The sequence below is a fragment of the Condylura cristata genome, unplaced genomic scaffold (genome assembly GCF_000260355.1).
Source record: "Condylura cristata isolate star-nosed mole 26May11 unplaced genomic scaffold, ConCri1.0 scaffold00039, whole genome shotgun sequence".
In the NCBI taxonomy this organism is placed as follows: Eukaryota; Metazoa; Chordata; class Mammalia; order Eulipotyphla; family Talpidae; genus Condylura; species Condylura cristata.
The window spans coordinates 8,982,463-9,001,696 of record NW_004567140.1 but is presented as its reverse complement, the minus strand read 5'-3'; positions in this window follow the sequence as shown (position 1 = coordinate 9,001,696).

Below are 19,234 nucleotides of genomic sequence, written 5' to 3'. Positions count from 1 at the left end.
TCTGGAGTGGCATGCTCCAGGAGGCATGCTCCCAGGGTGATGAGCTCCCAGCGTGAGTCCTCCAGGGTGTGTCATCCAGTTTAGGTGCTCCAGAGTGGTGTCCTCCAGGGCGGGGTGCTCTCACTGTGCTGGGTCCAGCACCAGTGTGCCCATCCTGGCCTCAGACAATGGCTTTGCTGCTGGCCTTTCCAGCTGCTGTTGCCCCTGGCCCTCTGCGTGCCGGCTGCCACGCTCCCCAAATCCGGATTTGTGGACACACCATCTTGAATGAGTGGTCTTTGGTTAGGGAATTCTGACACTGGACAGCTCTCTGGGTAAGCTCGCCAGCCACTTGTGACCTTAAGAACTGCTTCCTTTGTTAAGTAAACCCTCCAGTTGCCCCTGAGCCTGAGTGGCCTTGCAAGTGTGTGCATGTGACCTGACCTCTGCTGGGCACTGAACTTGGATGGCTGTAGCCCTCCCTGAAAAGCTGTTTCACCTCCACTCGAGTCACCCAGGAAGGGGAAAGAGGAGGTTGTTCAGTCATTTTTATTTTTTTGATTTTGGCCAGAATGAAGCTTCACTGACGTCTGTGCATCTGTCTGGGGCTTCAGGCAGTGAACAGGAGCGCATAAGCCACATCCGGCCCTCAGACGACGGTGTCTGCCTGTGGAAGGCCGTTGGATTTGAATTCATTGTCAGCAATAAACAAATGCACCTCTTCCATGAACATTCAGGTTCCCCGACTCCTTGGTGAAATCCAGTTACCTGCAAGCTCACCTCTCTGTGTTTGCAGCCCCTGGCCAAGTTCCCCCAGGACTAAACACATCTCTGCCACTGAGTTAAATCCACACATTTAACTCCTCTTTGAAGCTGACAGCAGCCTTAGGATGTAGCTTCCTATCTCAGATGAGTCACGGCAGCCCTGGGAGACCGAGGGGAGGGGATGTTCTTGGGCCACTGTACAGAAAAGGAAGGTGAAAGTTAATGTGACAGAAACAAATGTTAATCTGAGCAGCAAAGGCCAAACAGTGGTCAGGGAGGGGTGGGTTCTTGTCTATCCTGTTCTTGCGCCTAAAATCGAAGAAACTTGATTACATACCCTATGAAGTCCAAAGGAAGAGAAAGCAAAGGAGCATAAGAATCTCTCTCCTCCTTTCCCGGCCACCACCCTCCACATCGCAAGCAGGACCGGGATGCGGGCAAGGCCTGTTCCATTTACCCCTCCACACTCCCACCCTGCAGGCTCCCCAGCAATCAGGTTCTCAGAGTGGGGTCTGCCCCACCTTTTTCTGGGAGCTGTTCTATCTGTGCTTGTTGGGCCAGAGAAAGCATTCAAACACTGACTCCATTTCACTCTTCTTGGACAGGCGAGAAAGATGGGGGGGGGGTTACGGGGGGGGTAGGAAAGGGAGGGGACATGAGCTCATTCCTGTGAACATACCCCCAATCTGTCCACTTCTGTCTGCTCTGAGCCCACACCTGACCATCATTCCCAACTGGTCACCCCCTCTGCTCTCTCCGCCAGTCTCCCAGAGACCCCGCGTCCTGAACACTGTTGGCAGATGCCTGGGACTTCACTGAGCAGGCACACAGCCCAAACTCGGGCCAAGGCCCAACAGCCTTAGTGTTGTGCCTGCTTCCTCAGCCGCCCTCCCCTGGGCCAGTCCTGTGGGTGTCTCAGCAGCTGTACCCCCACTGGGGTGCCCTGTGCCCAAGCCTTAGCCTGGCTGCCCAGCACTGTGCCGGTGCCCAGGGAGGGAAAGTGGTGCCCAGGGGAGGAAAGGGCTGCCCGGTGAGCCTGTGCCCAGGGAGGGAAAAGTGTGGCCTGAACAGCCATGGGAGTGCTGAGCTTGTCTATCAATAGTTAAAGACCACTGTTTGCAACCCCCTGTAGTCTATGCGTAAAAATTTAACTGGGGTACACAAATGGCACCGGGAACACAGGAAAGTTGGCATTATTTTACAGTTTATTTAATTCACTCCTCCTGCTGGCACTAATTTAATTCATCTCCACAGCTAAAGGAAGGACTGAGCTGAAATATTAACCTCAGAGGCAGTGCTGGAGAGATAATGGAGCCGTGCCTGCAAGCGCAGAGTGGGAAGATAAAAGAGACAGGAACTGCGGCTTCCAGGGGAAAATGAAAGGGGGTGTGTGGGGGGTAATAGAAGCCTTTTTTCTAATGGTTCATTTTCCTTCTCTTTAGTCCAAAGTGATAAAAGCAAATAAATTTGTGTTTAGAATCACAGACATAGTACAAGGCCATTATATAAAGATATTATCTTCCCGGTGAAACTTCGTCAGAAGTTTTTAATGTCGAAAGCATGCAAAGTGGATTAAAATATCACAGGCAAGCAGCAGAGATTGTCAAAATGACAGAATATTATTAAACCTGTATATTTATCCCTTAATTTTCATCTCCACACGAGACCCCAGCGTGATGCTGTTTCCGCACGAAGCCTGTGGCTGTGTGGCCAGCTGAGTGGTGGGAGGGAAGCTGGCTTGGGCAGAGCCCAAAATGCTTTCCCGCTCGCCGCCAGCCCCTCGCTGGAACAGACTCCAGCCCCAGAGTCTAAATAACAGAGAGAGGTGGCCCTTCTGCCGGGCTGACATTTCACCGGCCTTCCCTCTGTGGGCGCCACGGGGGTTCCGGGGAGCCCACAGCAGCAGACTCCATGGAGGTGAGGCCGGAGTGGGGCGCCGGCTGCAGGCCTGCAGGCCGGGGCTGCTGTGCCCTGGGAGGGTCGGGGCCAGCTGCACCGGCCTGCTCTCCTGTGGGTGACAGAAACTAGCTCGCGGCTCCCTCTGCCCTGAGTCCTGAGCCCGAGCTTGGAGCTTGGGCCACACTGTCTCAGTTAATCCTCCCAGCAGCCAGGCAGAAGGTTGTACTTGTTCTTGCAGTTTTACCGATGAGGAAACTGAGGTTCAGAGGCAAAACAGCCTGCCCCAGACCGGTAGGTGGCCGTGTATGGGGCCAGGAGACACCCCAGATCTGCCCAGTTCCCAAACAAGCACTACCCCCGCCAGGCCTCCTCCACGGCCCCCACCCTCACCCCTGTGCTCCCATCTGGCAGTTTCCGGGAGAACGAACCAAGATGGAACGCTCTCTGAGACAGACGCCGGGGCAGACAGGCGGCCGGGAGCCGCATTGTGTAGGCCGGCTGCATGCCACGAGCGGGCCTCAGACAGGCCTGCGTCTGCCCGCAGCACTCCAGGGCACTGAGGTGCCAGGCGCTGGGGCCGCACTGGCGTCTGGTGGGGGCTGGGGCTGGAGACAGGAGGCCATTTGGCACTACATGAACTTACAGTACATGTGCCTGGATTTTAAAAATGTTCAGTCCGTGTGAAAAATAGTTTAGCCAGAAGGAAAGACAGTTCCATCACACACCTTCCTCAGTCACATGGTCACCTCCAGGCTTCTGCCTCATTCCAGAGCCAGGACCTCCCTTCCCCAAGGCTCTCCCCCGTCCGTGCACTGTCTGTTCCTCTCTGTCTTCCCTGTGCCCATGCAAATCTTGTTCCTGGTTAGCCTCAGCCCCAGGTCTGCCTCTGTCAGGCAGCCTTCCCTGACTGAGCCAATAGTTCTAGAAAGGTCTGATCCATCTCAGGTCACAAGGGAGCCTTTGTAGGGGAGCGAACAGCTTCCCTAGCCCAGACCTACAACCTCACCAGCATCACATCAGTCACTAAGGGGAATCATGTTCCATGTGTCTTTGCTCCCCTCTTCAGTGCAGGGTAAGCAGAAGGAGGGACTTTCAGGAGAAATGTCTGTACTGAGTGAGGTGCTAGCCTGCCAGTCTCAGAACCTGCCACTCATAGAACCAAATACTCGGTATGAAGTCAGGGGCCAGGCTGGGGTGCGGCCTATCAGACCTGCAGGAAGCAGGGAGAAAGGCAACCCATGGGCCAGCTCTCCTGTCACTGGGTAAAGGGAGCTACGCAGAGTGGGGTGGCCCCACTGGGGAGTGTGAGCTCTGTAGAGCTTGCAGTACAATGTTAGGAAAAAAGCTGCCAAATCACAAGTACAAAATTTTGTATGAAAATGAGTATCTAATTAGAACATGAAAAATAAATCATAACAACTACTAGAGGCTCAGACATTCAGCTCCCTTTTGGATTTCTTTAGGAGACTTACCAAGAATGCTAACACAGACACATGCTCACCTGGTCCTTTAGCCCAAGCTCTCCTCACCCCAGAGAGGAACTGAGGCTTCATGGACATACGGCTTTTCTTTGGAAAACACCCACAGCCTAACATCCTGTGTGGAGAGTGAAAGTGGCTCATCAGCAAATCCAGCTTCAGCCACTGATGGTAGTTCTGAAGGTCCAGCCCAGGTTGGAGGCCCTGGGATGCAGGGAGCAGCGCCTGGCAGGGCCCACCTGGGAGAAGTGGCCTAGCTCCAGGGCACCCAGCCTGGCCAGAGAGACACTGACCAAAAGACTGGAGCAGTGGTGGTGAGTGGGGGGTGGGAGGAAGTGGAAGTGGAGAGTTGGAGTGGGAATGTAGGGAAGTGGGGTAGGGGTTCAGGGGTGTGGGGTGGGAGTGTATATAGGGGTAGAGTGGGGGGTTTTTGGATAGCATGGGGGAGCCAGGAATGCGGGGAGGACCAGCTGACAGAGCTTCATTCATGGCAGAGATGGGGCCAGGTCCAGAAGTCTGTCATTTCATGAGGAAATTATGCCTGTGCCTACCTCCACACTCATTCCTGTATCTGGTTTTATGAGGCCAGTAATAGCTGACAAAGACAAAGACAAAGAAAGGCCAAGCTTACTTATGAAATAATCACTGCAGCTATATCAGAATGATTAGATGTTGAATGCCAACTGTTGGGAAAATATGGAGCAACTAGAACGCTTACACTGCTGGTAGGTGTGTGAAAGCTACTACTACTTTAGAAAACAGTTTGATCATTTCTGAAAGAGTTAAACACACATTTGACAATATAAACAAGTATTTCGACTCTTGAATATTTATCCGGTAGACATAAAAGCACATATCCACACAAATCCTTGTGCAGTGTTATTCACGAGAGCCCCAAAGTGAAGAAACAAGCAAGGGAGCAGCTGACCAGGTAGGGACTGTCCTTACAATGGACCCTGGTCAGCAATAAGAAGAAAACCACTGCGACAATACAGAAGCATGCAACATATCGAAAAATCTCAAAACCACTATGTGGGGTGGAAAAGAAGCACAGCATCATTATTCCTTTTACTTGAAATCCTGGCACAGGCAGTATTTTTATAATAACTATTATTACTATCTTTGCATAGAAGAATTGGGGTGTAGGCCGGAGGGGTGGGGGGAGGAAGATGAGAGTGGGGAGCAGAACAGGCAGATCTGCTGGAACCCACTGCTGAGGGGAGTAGCGGGGAGACAGGGGCGGTCCATTGTGGGTCAGCACTGAGACTCGTCCCTGGCCATCAAGGAGGCCCTCAGGCAGAGCTAATCCAGGGGTCACAGTGCATATCAGTGCCACGCAGCCAGGGGTGCAAGACGAGAAGATGACTGACTGCGAGAAGACGTGAGGGGACTTGCTCTGGTGATAAACTTCTCTCTCAGTTCTAGGAGGTGATGGATGTAGTTATGTTGGTATATATTTGTCAAAAAGCACAAAGCAGTTGATTTTAAAATTAAGAAATACAATGAATAAATACGAATGTTAGATATTAGTCTCTGTGCTCAAATATTGTGATCTAATGCGTAGCGCCTGGAGGGGACAAGGTTTTTTTTTTTTTTTGATAAACCCACAGTACTTCCCAGCTTTGTGACAGGATGGACCTAACATTATGAAAGTGACCAGTTCCTCCCATTGCCCCATCAAGACCTGTATGAACTCACCTATCCCAACCCCCAGCCTTGTCTCAGATTTCTCTGTGCCTCTCTCACTGTGCTTCAGCACAGGACACCTGATTCCTGGCCCCCCCCCCCGCCCGCAGCAATCTGGTTCAGGGGTCCATTGTTACCTGCCCAAGCTGATCTTCCTTCCTCCCCATAGGGCCAGGGCAATCACTGACCAACCTTGAGGTCACCATCCACCCTCAGGCCTCCAAACTCCCTTCACTGTGAGATGTGTCACTTTATGAAATACCTCAGCTGCCTTATCACTTGGTTCACAAGCTCCAGTGTGTGTATTTTGTCTGTAGCTGTATAGTGACAACCAAGATGGCACCTAAGTGCGTAGAAGGTGCTCAGTAATAAGAGATCGAAAAGCAGCCTGACAGAGTGGGGAGTAAAGCAGAGAGGATGGAGCTTAAGGTTCACCATCAGCACTGCAGAAAAATTACAGGAAAAGTTCAGTAAGTTCTAACGTGATAGTACAGGCAGTGAAGGAAAGCCAATGTTTCATTTCCTTCCTGGTATTTTCTTAAGTCTTTGCAAAGAGCAAACATTGTCATGAGCTCCCTTGGGATCATCTGTCCAGGCAATGAGCCGCCAGCCCCCTTCTCCAGGAACGGGCACAGGGCCGGCAGGGTGAGCCCCCTTTTTTAATTTGTTATTTTTAAAAATTTACTTTTGCATCATTCTTCATTTTGTGACTTTTTCCATCTCCGTTGTAAACCCCGTGGACTTCCCACCACCAACTTGGTGCTATTTTAATTAGAATTTTTTTCTTCATTTTATTTTTAGAGCGTTCTTTGGTTCATTTAGATTATGCATAGGAACACAATTGATTTCTGTTTATTGATCTGAAGTGTTGCAACCTTGCTGAAATAATTTATTATATATGAGTTCTAATAGCACTTTTTTATTATTTATTTTGTGCCTTTCCTCATCATTCCTCGTTTTGTGCCTTTTCCCAGCTCGGTTGTAATCCCCATGGACTCCCACACCCATTCACCTGTGTGCCGTCACCGTAGTCCTATGCACCTTTCCCACGCCAGTTTTGAGCCCACTCCCCACTGCACCCCGGTACAATGTCTCTGGTACACAGAAGTTCGTTGTTTTTTGTTTTCTCTTTATTACAACCGCTTCTTCCCTTTCCCCGGCCCTCATGCTCCTGCTGTGAGTGACACCATCGGCGAGCCCCTCCATCCCCACAGCCCTGCACTCCAGGCCAGCTGACTGGAGTGCGCAGACGCTTCCCCTGCTTGGACCAGTCAGATTCCTGCAGGGGAGCTGGGACACCTGAGAGCTGTGCCAGTGGGAGGAGAGGGGCGTGAGAAGAGGAGAGCCAGTGCAGGGCGCTGTCTGCTTCACAGCCCTCCTGGGCTCAGCCTCCTCCTCACGCTACAACCCCAAGACCCCTGGACGGGAGAAACCACCCATTCTGTCTTGCTTGGCTTTGTTTGTTCATTTGTTTGACTTAGCTTGAGTGTTTTTACTATTTTGTTCAAACACATATCTTGAAATAAGAAGAAAAATGGTGCAATAACAATTTAATTTACATGCATTTTCAGCATGAGCACATATTTACAGACAGAATGTACATGTACAGAGAGTGCACTTGTCATTTCTATTCATCAATGCTGGGCTCTCTTGATCTCACCCCATTGCACCCCCACCTCATCCTACCTCTTTTCCAGGATTCCTGATCCAGGAAGCCCTCAGGAATTTCTCATTTCCTCACAAAAGCCTGAGTTAGCAGTGGGAATGCTGAGAAGACAAGGGTGACCGTCCCGGGTTGCCTCAGCCATGCATCTGGGGACAACAGTGCCCTAGGACTGTCCAGCACTAATGTGAGCTGTGACACCATTTTCCAAGCTGTTGTCATCTCAGGTCACAAGGAAGCCTCTCTGGGAGAGCAGGGACCGCTGGTATTCAATTTCCCTCCTCCACGTCTCCAGAGCCAAGCTCCCAAGTTCAAAGACATCTATCATGGTGAGTGATGAATTGTATTTCAGAGCAGGTTGGCAGCAGGAGGGAATTGGATTCAGAAACAACCATCTGGCTTTTGCTACTGTGTGCCCTTTGCCCTCCTGCTCAGCTTCAAGCTGGCTGTCACAGTCCAAGTGGCCCCAGTGAGAGCCAGCCCCATGGCCAGCTTAGGCTACCGCCCCTGCGGCCGGAGAAGTAGAAATCTACCAGAAAGCCAGGGGTCCCCTCTGGGCTGCTGTGGAGGCAGCTGGGGCTGAACGCAGAGACCTTTTTGAATACCTACTATGTGCTGTGCACCGGGGGGGACAAATCGGAGCGGATGGAACACCTGCCCTGCAGCACTCTTCACTCAAACACCTGTTCCTGTTTTAGATGCCCCCGAGGCAGGGCACTGGCAAGCTTGCTTCTCTTTGCAAGATGGTAAACTCTCCTCTCTGGAATCATACTGTTTAGAGTTGGCACACACCTCACTGGAGTGTGCTCCTACCTCAGCACCTCCCTGCCCCAGAGTGCAGCATTGTCATCCACCATCGGGGACAGACCTAGTGCTCATAAATGTGCTGGCTGAGACCATGCCAACAGGGTGTCATGGCATGAATGGCCCCCAATGCTAGTAATTGCTTTTGTCCAGTGCATCCTTTTGACTGTGCTTGCATCTTGACTGAGAGGCTTTCCTCTGGGCAATTTTTTTAAAGATTTATTTATTCATACAGAATTGGGGTACAGGCCAGAGATGTGGAGGGTGAAAGGATTCACCAGGGATAGAGTGGGGAGCAGAACAGGCAGGTCGACAAAGTACACTGCTGAGGGGAGCAGCAGGTGAGTCAGGAGAGGTCTGCCGCGCCCTGTGGATCTCCTCCGGGGCAGGCAGGGATCGAACTCATGCGGAAGTGACTTAAGCTTCTTAGTGCTGTGCTTTAACCCGCTGCGCCACCAGGGAGGGTCCAGGGCAATTTTTTAAACTGATAAAATGATGAACTGTCCTGTCCACGCGGTCTCAGCGGGCACACCCTGGCTGGTGCCAAGGCAGCAGCTCCTATTGTGTGCAATCTTCTCTGGGCCCCACACGTTGGGCCATTCCAGAGCCCTCCAGATACAGTCTCCCAGCACTGTCCCGGACAGGAGCTTGACTCTGCAGGATGTTTTCCATTCTGAAAGCAGCCTGGGAGGCAGGCAGTGTGAATGCCAGCTTTCAGAATACCTGGGGAGAGATTGTGTCTTCTTACTGCTTAGCACAGAGCTGAAGAGGCGAACAACTAATGAGCACGAGGCAGGGACAATTCCCGCCACTAACACGTAGTGTCAGTCTCTATTGTGTTTTCCGAAGCACTTGGGGATGGCGAGATTCTGGAAGGCACTGAGATACAGCTGTTTTTCAGGAGGTTCTCGGAGGAGCAGAGAGGTGTGCCTTGATTTATTAGGATGAATCCTAAAAGAGCCTAGAAAGACTTTGAGAGGTTCCTTCCGTAAGAGGCGCTCATCTAAGCGGTCAAAGAATAAAGTCATTCAAGAAAAAGAATAAAGCCTATTTAATTAGAATCATGATGTGTGTGGATGTTACCTGTGTGGATGTGTGCTTGAGGTAGAGGAAATGAGACTAGAGTTCACCAGTGAGACAAGATAAAATCACGCTGAACGCACAAACACATTAGCTCACATGTGAGTGTCTGTTGTGTGCAGGCTGTGGTAAGAACTTCCATGTGCGGTTATTTTATTTAATGATCACAATCAAATAACATCTGGAAAAGCCTTGCTGCTGGTAACGAGAAGACACCTCCGAGCAGCTGTACCTTACCACTCCTGTTCTTTCTGGCCCATCTTATTTCCAGATGAGGAAACTGAGGCTCAGGCATGACTGCCTTTGCTTCGTAATGGAAAAGTCAGGTCTCAAACTGGGTTCGTCTGTGTGTTTTTATCTTTGGATAAAATCAATGGAAAATGTCAATTTCTCCAATACCTACCAGCGACAAATACTGCAGTCTGTACCTCCTTCTTTCCCTTGGCTTCAGATCAGGACACAGGCATACGGAGACCTCGGGACTTGCCCAGGGGCCAGGAAAGCAGACCTGGCACTGAAAGTCCAGATGGCTTCTTGGCTCCAGGAGCCTCCTCCCTCAGAAACCTCATTCCCTGGGCTCAAGTTTCTCATAAGCAAAGCAGCAATACAATAGTTGCTGCGCCCTCAAGACTTCTAGAAGCATGAAGAAGCCCAGAGGGCAGTGCAGATGTCAGAAGGCCTGCTCAGGAGAGGCTGCTCCCACAGGCTGGACACTCAGTCCAGTGTCCTGGACCAGGCAGTGTCGAAGGCCCACCACTGTCCAGAAAGTGGCTCTTGTCCCAGAACCAGAGATCGGGTGCCTCCTGAGTCAACACAATGCCCAGGGGTCATTTTCTGTCCTCGGTCCTCCCTCCACTCTGCCAGGTGTATCTCTGCGTCTAGGAGTCTGCAGGCCCTCGTGTTCTCAGGCCAAGGCAGTGTGGTCGGGCGGGTGGGGCTGTGTCCAGCCTTCAGGACCCCAGTAAGGTTGCAGCTGCATTCAAATGTGACTTACCCTTTCCTCTGATGCCAAGTTCACACTTCACTGCTCCTCTCTGCCACCAGTGACAAGCGAGACAACCACAACATCACCCCAAATCCCCAAACATCCACCGCAGTCAGCTCCTTGTGAACTAGAAAGTCAGGCTTGAGAAAACAGTCTTTGAAGAGTTGGAGAAGAAGGGCTGGGCGTTGTCTTGCAGGCTGAAAGTGGAGATCCAGTCCCTTGTCCAGTGGCATCTTGGAGGGACGGACTGATCGTCACTATCCTTATGTTTCCAGTTGAGGATACAAAGGTAAATAACTTAGGCCAGCTCACAGCTGGTCAGTGATGGGACCAGCCCAGTCCTGCTCCAAATCTCTCATTCCTTCACAACGCTGCCTAATTATTTAGCTACTGCAAAGCCCAGTCCCCCAGGTCTCCTGGCTGGGCCTTTTATAGCCATAGTGAAGACACGCTGTACTGCATGGAGGTGGCCCTCTTGATGGAGGCAGGCGGCAAACTCAAGACGCTGCACCCTGTTATCTCATTATCTCAGCATCCGGGCCTGGTCAGCACACCCCAGCATTTTCCACAAAGGCTGTCCCACGGACTCAGAGCCAGGGAGCTCCTGCTTTTGTGTCTAGCGGTGTATTAATTAATCATCCCTTTAATGTCAGCTGTGTCTAATGCAGTGCTATCGCAGTCTACTCTGCTCTAAAAATTAATTTCAACCTATGATGCAGTGGATTTTTTTCCCAAGCTAAAATTAGCTATTTTTTTAAATAGAATCAATGTTCTATAGAATAGAGAATAGGTTTAGCTCTCTCAATAAGGACAACGTCTTGAAAGCAAGACGTTCATTCAACAGAAACCGGGCAGGTGCTGTGGGGAGAGGGTCAAAGATGGCTGACCAGAGACCTGTCGGTGTCAGGTGAGGCAAAAGCACCACAGAGCCTGACACAGGAGCATGTCCTGCAAGTGAGAGGCTGCCCTTCCTTCCCACCTTGACTCCCAGTGAGAAGAATAAGCAGGCAGCCAATGCGTGGGCCTTTTTTCAGTTAACAATTTAGGAAGCTCAGTTGGGAGTGGGGAGGTGGATTAGGGTTGTGGGTCACTGTCTGTTGCCAAGGTTGTTAGACCAGCAGGGGTGCTCCTGGGAGGAAAGCAAGGACCAGGTGAGCACTGTATGCCGCGCTGGGCAGCCTGGCCGCCCACACGCACCCACCACCCCTGGGTGTGCTTCACCTGTGCAGCGGCCAAGTGCTGCCTTCCAGGGCGGTGCTGGGGAGGCACAGGGGCCCAGCCAGAAGGGAAGGTCTGGGCCCCTGGGGGCCACATCACATCCTTTGGGCTGTGCTCCCCAGTTGCTCACACTTACAGACAAAACCTGGAGAGGAGCCAACAAGGACGGAAGGTCCCAGGTTCTTGGCGATCTTCCTCCTGAGCACCCAGACCCGAAAGCGGCTTCCTTCCTGTGGCCTCTGGGAAGGTGTGGCGGGCAGGGGCAGCTTTCCTCCTCCCTTTGAGCAAACAGCATTTCATCTCTCTCTCTGTCCTGCGTACAGAGGATAAGGACCCTCCTGTCCTCCCGCCCTGCTTCCTCGCAGTGCCCTGGCACACCGGGGTGGCCCTCTGCGATTCTCATGAGGTTCCATGGGGCTCGAAGTCTCTCTCTCTGTGCCCTGCCGGTCCAGTCCCAGGCAGGGCCCACAGTCGGAGTTCGAAGAACATGTGCAGTCAACAGTCAAGTTCTGCCCAGAGGATGGGCCCGGGCCTCGCCTCATCCCAGAGATGACTCACCCTTTTCAGCAAGAGAATCCAGAGTCAAATGCTCGTCGCCACAGGGTCCAATCCATTTCCCTGCTCCGTTGGCACAGTCTCAATTGATAAAGTGCCCACCAGTGGTGCCTTTCCAGGCTGGGGGCGCACAGCATCCTGGAAACAGTCCCCGGTGGCGCATTTGTCACTGTCAGCCGGCCAATGCACCTCCACTGCCCCCTTCCCGCCTCTTCTCCCAGATGACTCCGACCGCATCCTGCACCTGTCAGCAGAAACTCCTCCACAGGAGCCCCTCTCAGGCCCCTGCGTCCCCCAGAGCCACCTTTGGAGAAGCTGGACCCGGTGACCATGCACAAAACAACCTGGGCTCCCGTGGTGGAGCGCAGGTACCCCAGCTCTGTCTTGGGGCAGCCTCCTGTCCTGCTTGGGAGTTCACATACACGACGGGAGGGCCACAGAGCAAAGCTCCGAGTTCTGGGACCCAGGGCTGATTCTGTCTGACCTCTGCCCTGTGTGACTCTGGGCAAGACTTGTGCCCTCTTGGCTTCAGGGCTGTGTGGGCTTCCTCAGAGTTACGGGAAGTCACATGGGTGGGAGTGACAGCTGGGCCAGGTTGGGGGTGTGTGGGTTCAGAGCAGATGCCAAGGCGTCCTGGTTGGGGCTCACAAGAGTCAGCGGCAGACACCAAGGCAGGGGATGAGGTGGTGGGAGACTGTGGCGATGACAACAGTGTAAGGGGGTACCTAACTAAAAACAAACAAACGAACAAACAAAACAGCCGCCAAATAGAGAACCACACACCTGAGGGAGGGGAGGGGATAGGGCTGTGTTGTGGCAGGCGTGTCGCGCTGGGTGCTCACTCACGCTGCACCGGGAACACAGAGCCAGTCAGCGAGCGGTTTGGGCTGTTGTTTTTGAAGCAGAAGGAAAAGTGAGTGCAAAGCCCTGGCCCCTGGGCGGGAATGAGGTCAGTGCAGTTGTAAGACACGAGCTGAGTGGCCAGAGCGCCCTAGACGAGGGGGCAGAGGATGGAAGGAGACGGAACGCGGACGTGCTGCGGCCACAGGAGGACTCAGCAGCAGCCTGCGGGTGCACACCGCTGGGCTTGGCTGTGCCGTGGCAGGTGTGGAGACAGAGACCACGCTAGGAGCTGCTGCAGGTCTGTGGTGGAGGCTACGTGCAGGCTGCTACGGAGATGGGGGGCAGGGGACAGTGAGTGACAGCCAGGGCAGGTGGGGTGTGCAGATCGAGACCAGGAGGGGTGGTGGGCGCCCGAGAGGTCGATGGGTGACTGGATGAGCAAAGCTTCCCTGCTCACCTGGGACCCCCTGCACCAAAAGGTCCCGTCATCCCGGGCTCCCCAGATGTGGGGAGCGGCGAGGTGCCCCCGCGAGGCAGTTTCCCAGGGATAGCAGGGATGAGGAGCGCGCTCACTCAGGCTTCCTGGCAGCCAGTTTTTCTCATTTACAGAACGTGGTGGCTGCCTTCCCTCCTTCCTCCCACTGCCCGGAGGGAAGTGTCCCCGCGAGGCCACGCTGGGGTTGGGCTGCGCTTCTGCTGCCCATGCATTGCTGGAAAGCTGACTAGTCCTTTTGAACACCAACGGGTGGTCTAGTCAGCAGTGACCCTATTTACAGGACTTACTGTTACGTTCTAAAGGGACGTGAGTGGCAGCGCGAGCCGGGGGCCCTCCGGGGTCTGGGGCTGGGGCCTGCCGCTCCCTGTAAGGCCCTGCCGGGCCCTGGCTCTCCACCTGCTGAGCTGACTCCAAGCAGCCTGGCGGAGCTGTGCGGAGCCCTGAGAGCAGCCTCTCAGCCTCGCTGCCTTGCGGGCCTTTCCCCAGAGCGCGACAGCCCTGGCTCTGTGGGCTCCTGGCTAGCTCTGGAGGCCCTGGGCTGGGGCGGGAGCTGGGAAGAGCTGCTCGGCAAGGCGGAAGGCCCCACCGTCCCTGGGTCCCTGGAAGGCTGTGACGGGAAGTGTCTGCACTGCACTTGCTTGGGGTTGCTGCACCCCTGGCCAGGTAGGTGCACCTTGTGCCGCTGGGCCTAAGAGTGGGGGATGCAGGGGCAACAGGAAAAAAGCAAGGAAAAAACAAACTGGACAAGTGCTCTGTAAAAACAATAAACTACTGTGACCTTGGGGACCAGGTGCACCTACAGCTGCGCTGGCCAGAGCCGGGACCTGCTTGGTGGCGGTTGGGCCAAGGGCCCTGGAATGGAGATGTGGCTGCAGGGGTCATAGAGATGCCTCGGGATGGCAGGCCTGACCACAATGACCAAGCCCACTTTCATAGGGACAAGACAGGGGATGACACCTGGAAGCAGAGCCGCAGGTTGGTCCAGGCTCTGCTCTTCCCGAGCTCACTGCCTGCTGCTGAGCTGCGGGCCAGGCGACAACTCACCAGCTGCTTGAGGTCCAGGAAGACCTGGCCTCTGCACCGTGTCCTGTGGGATGGCATGGGCACCTTTCTCTGAAAGTCTAGTGCAACCTCACGCTTGCTGGGAGGAAGAGCCCCCAACACCTGGTGCAACCTCATGCCGGCTGGGAAGAAGAGACCCCAACATCTGGTGCAACCTCATGCTGGCTGGGAGGAAGAGATCCCTGTAGGATCCCCACTTCCTGCCACAGGGCGGGACAGGTGGCTGAAACTCCCCCAGCCAGAGCAGGTGTGGGAGGGGGCTTTGCAGTGTATGAGAGTGAGTCAGCCCCACCTCCAGTCTCAGGCTGCTGGAGGGGGCTTCACCCTCACCTCTCTCACCTCCTCCTCACTGCCGTTCTCACACTGGCCATCTGATGGGTTCTTACTGTAGATACGTGACAATTCTAAAATAGTCACCAAAGAGAGTATGTGTCTCCCCCACAGGCACAAGGCAGCCTGCAGGGTGAGCTGGCAGTAGGGCGCTGAGGCACCCCACTGCCCTCACACAGTGCCAAGACCAGTTCGCCAGTTCGGGGCTGAAAGTCTGAAACCACCCTGAGGGCACAGCGAAGGGCCGAAGGGAAAGCAGAGTAAGCAGAGCGCGTTCAACACGGAGAAGGCTGAGCTCAGCAATTTTATCAGGAGGGAGACACGTGAATGTTTAGAATCACAGGAGTCAGCCCGGATCTCGCTCACCACGAGTCCACCTGGACAGCCACTGGACTGTGGGGACTTGAGGCCTTCTAGAACTGAGGTCCACTTGCGTCAAAACTCCCAGACTCTCAGGAGGCACCAGGTGCTGCAACGAAGAACAAGGGACATTAGAACCCACACCCATGTGACCACCTCCTGGCCCCTGGTCAGAATCCACTGCCACTGGAGACCACCCACCCCAGAGCTACACCTCAGCCAAGAACCAGAAAGATGGCTGTGGGCATACCACCTCCCCGGCCCGGGGTCATTCAGGGCTGCTGCTGAGTTTTCTCTCGCTGCAAGACAAGATGCACTAACTTGACAGCCCTACAGTGGGCTCACGTTTCCCACGTGTCGGGATGTGGGCCAACTTAGCGGGGCCTCCCTCAGGCTGTCACAGGCTCTGTGGTGCCGGTGCGGGGTTGGAGGGAAGCTGCCATCTCATCCAGAACTTGAGGTCCTCTTCTAGGCTCATTCAGTTTGCTTCAGAATTCAGTTCCCTGGGCTTGTAGGGTCACGCTCTCCATTTTCTGGCTAGTTGTTAGCACACATGCAGGGGTACCCAGTCATGACCCCAATGCTGGCAATCTAGCATAGAAAGAACATCTCAAGTTTTGAATGTCTGAGTTTGCTGTCTCTGCCCTCCCAATGTAAAGAGTTCATGGGATTAGGTCAAGCTCACTAGGATAATGTCCCTTTTGTTAGCGCATCAACTGATTGCTCACCGTAATCACATCTGCAAATCCCTTTCAGTCACGCCACATAAGGGTAACAGGAATGACAGCTCATCAAACCACAGTTGCTGCCACACCCAAGGTTGAGAATCTTATAAGGGGTCTCCACCGGGAGCAAGAACCCCAGGGCCCTCCTAGAATCTGCTGCCATGGGCAGCTCCTAGGGACTATCGCCATGACTGTCTCACTGTACCCTGGCGCTGTGCACTCTTTAGCAGCCTCACACCGGCCAGACAGCCAATGACAAGATCCCAGAGACATGGGCCATCTTGTCAGTGACGGCAGTCAGGAGAAACATACTTCCCTGACAGTCAGTTAACTGACTTTCTTTGAGGATTTGAAAACCAAAGTGACCCCCAGGTAGATCAGTGAGGCCCTCGCTGATAGTTAAGAGTCAGATTCCACAGTCAGATAATTAAGTCGCCGACCTGCTGTGCAGGTTGCTGACAGCCTTAGCTGTCTCTTTCTGAAATAGAGAGAGGCTCGGTCTTACCCCGTGGAGTCACTGTCAAAGTTGGATGCGCTGAACATCTTCCGGTCCCCATGCCCAACACATAGAAAACAGCTGATGCGTGCGATATGGTGGGGGGATCTTGGGGTACATGTGTTACATGTGTGGGCTCATGCATGGATGTGTAGATATGCATACGCATGTGTGTGTGAGCGTGTCTGTGTGCACACGGATACAGGAATGAGACCTGGACTTGAAAAGGTCTGACCGCAGTCTCAGATGGTTGTTTAACCCCTGGTGGTACAGGGGTTAAAGTCTCAGCACTATGAAGCTATCACAGTCCCCCTGGCATGAGTCTGATCCCTGGCCAGGCAGTGACCCACAGGGCACAGCCGACCTTTCCTGTCTCCCCACTGCTCCCCTCAGCAGTGGGTTTCAGTGGATCTGCCGATCTGCTTCCCAGTTTGTCTCAGGTGAAACCTCTCACCATCATCCCTACACCTCTGGGCTATCTGGACTACACCCCAGTTCTTGTACACATAAATAAATAAAAATAAATATTTTTTATAAAGAGAGAAAAGAAGGGTCTGGCATCTGGCATGGATAAGGCTTTTTTGCCCTCTGGGCCTTGTTTTCTCCATATGAGAAATGAGAGTGACACTAGATTGTAGAACACATGCATCTCCAACCTGCTCCCCACCCCCACGTGAGGAGCTTCCAGGGCTACTTTGGCTCATGATGGATTTGATCATTTTGTTTATGCACTTTGTACATATGCACTGTATTAGTTTTCCAGAGAAACAGAACCAATGCAGAGATAGAGAGAGACAGTGCTCTCTTGTGAGGAAATGGTCCACAGGAGTATGCAGACAGACAGGTCCAGACCCAGAAGGTCCGATGGACAGTTCCAGCCCAAACCCCAAGGCCTGGGCAGCAGGAGAGTCTTGGGTAAGTTCCAGTCAGTATCCAAAGGCAGGAGAAGATCAATGTATCAGCTCCAGCAGGCAGACAGACAGGAGTCCACCTCACAGGGCCTTTGTTCTGCTCTGCTCCACTGACTGGCGGAAACCACTGGCACTGAGCATCTGCTCCACTCTGTCCACTCATTCACATGTTAATTTCCTTCAGACACACCTTGTGGATGCTCCAGAAATAATGTGTGAACAAATAACTGGGCACTGCGTGGCCAGGTCCAGTTGACGCATGATTTAACTACCACACGTGCTTTATGCGTCTTGCTTGCGTAGAAGGCAGACTTTATTTTTTGATATTTATTTATTTATGCATACAGAACTGGAGTACAGGCCACAGGTGCAGAGGCAGTGAGAGGCTTCACCAGAGACAGAGTGGGGAGCAGAACAGACCAACTGATGAAATATACTACTGAGGGGAGCAGCGGGCGGGTCAGGAGAGGTCTGCGGCGCCATGTGGTCACCTCCGGGCCTGGGATCGAACTCATGCTGAAGTGGCTGTAGCTTCTTAGTGCTGTGCTTTAACCTGCTGCGCCACCAGGGAGGGGAAGGCAGACTTTTTAAAGATTAAACAAAGGGGGAAACAGACGGTCACGTTCAGTCTCTAGAGAAGTGGGTGATATTCTATGGGAAAGGTGTTCCCTCTGCATCACTCTCCCCAAGATCTCTCCTACAGTCTCTCGAATTACAAAGTTCTTGGGTCCTCTGATCCGAGGCAACTTGCCCCAGCGAGATCAGACGTGAGCCCAGACCAAAATGTGCTGTAGCTTTTAACTGTTCAGCCAGTTTCTGATTCAGCACATTTTAATCAATTTTATTTGCTAAGATCAGGAAGATGTCATCTGTAATAATCCCAGCTGACCTCCCAAAGTCAGGCTGATAAAAATATTAATGTCAGCTTCTTGCCGCCTGGCAGAGAAACACCCAGCTTGACAAGCAAACCAAGTATGCGGGAGGCTGATGAGCCCTTTTTATTAATGAAGAGCTTCATCGGGGAAACCGCCCTCCGGGCGCAGCTGCCACAGGCTGCGGCCTCACAGGGCCAAGCCGCCTTCCTGATGAGACCCTCTTGTCCATAGCCAGGGCCTGGCACGTCGATTAGGTGTGTCTGCCAGGACAGCCCGTGATTAGGTGTGTCCGCCAGGACCGCCCGCCCTCCTCCGCGACGGCTCCAGGTAGTGGTCGCCAGGACCACGCGACACTACCCTCAACCACTCTGTTCTCCTGCCAAAGAATGCCCCTCTTGCAGTCTGCCTCGGGGGTGACAGCACAGGCTGTGAGCACACCAGGCCACCCCAGGTGGGAATGCAGGAGTACTCCTGGCTCGTGACCATGTGACCCCGGCCTCATTCAACCTTGGAGTGGGTCTGTTTGGCTGCACCGCCTGGCACAGCACTTCTTCGAGGCAATTACCAGATGGGGCTTGTGGTGCTCACAGTAAAGGGGTGGGGGCCTCATTCTGCACAGACCCACACCCTTCACATGCCAAGGCCGGCTGAGTCGCTGTTCCTGGTGTAGCGAGGCAGTTGCCCACACCCGAACATCACAGGTGCATATCTTGCCGGCGCCTTGAGGCTCCTCTTCCAGGGCTATTTTCTGCCCCTCCACCACCTCTCCCTGCCCTTTGTCTAAGAGGTGACTCCCACTGTACCCTTCTTCCAGTGGGAAAGAGGATGAGCCATATAGTAAGGGAGCAGCAAACCTTTCGTCTGGCCTCATTCTTTAGTGTCTTTACCTTGCTCCAAAGAGAAAGGGGGTCTGAGCCGGGAAGCTGGGGGCTTCCCCCAGGGCCAGGGCGAGCACAGCGGTCTGGTGAGTGTGCCAGGTGCAGCAACGTGTCTACAAGCACACAGGGGTGGCGGGCGGGGAGGG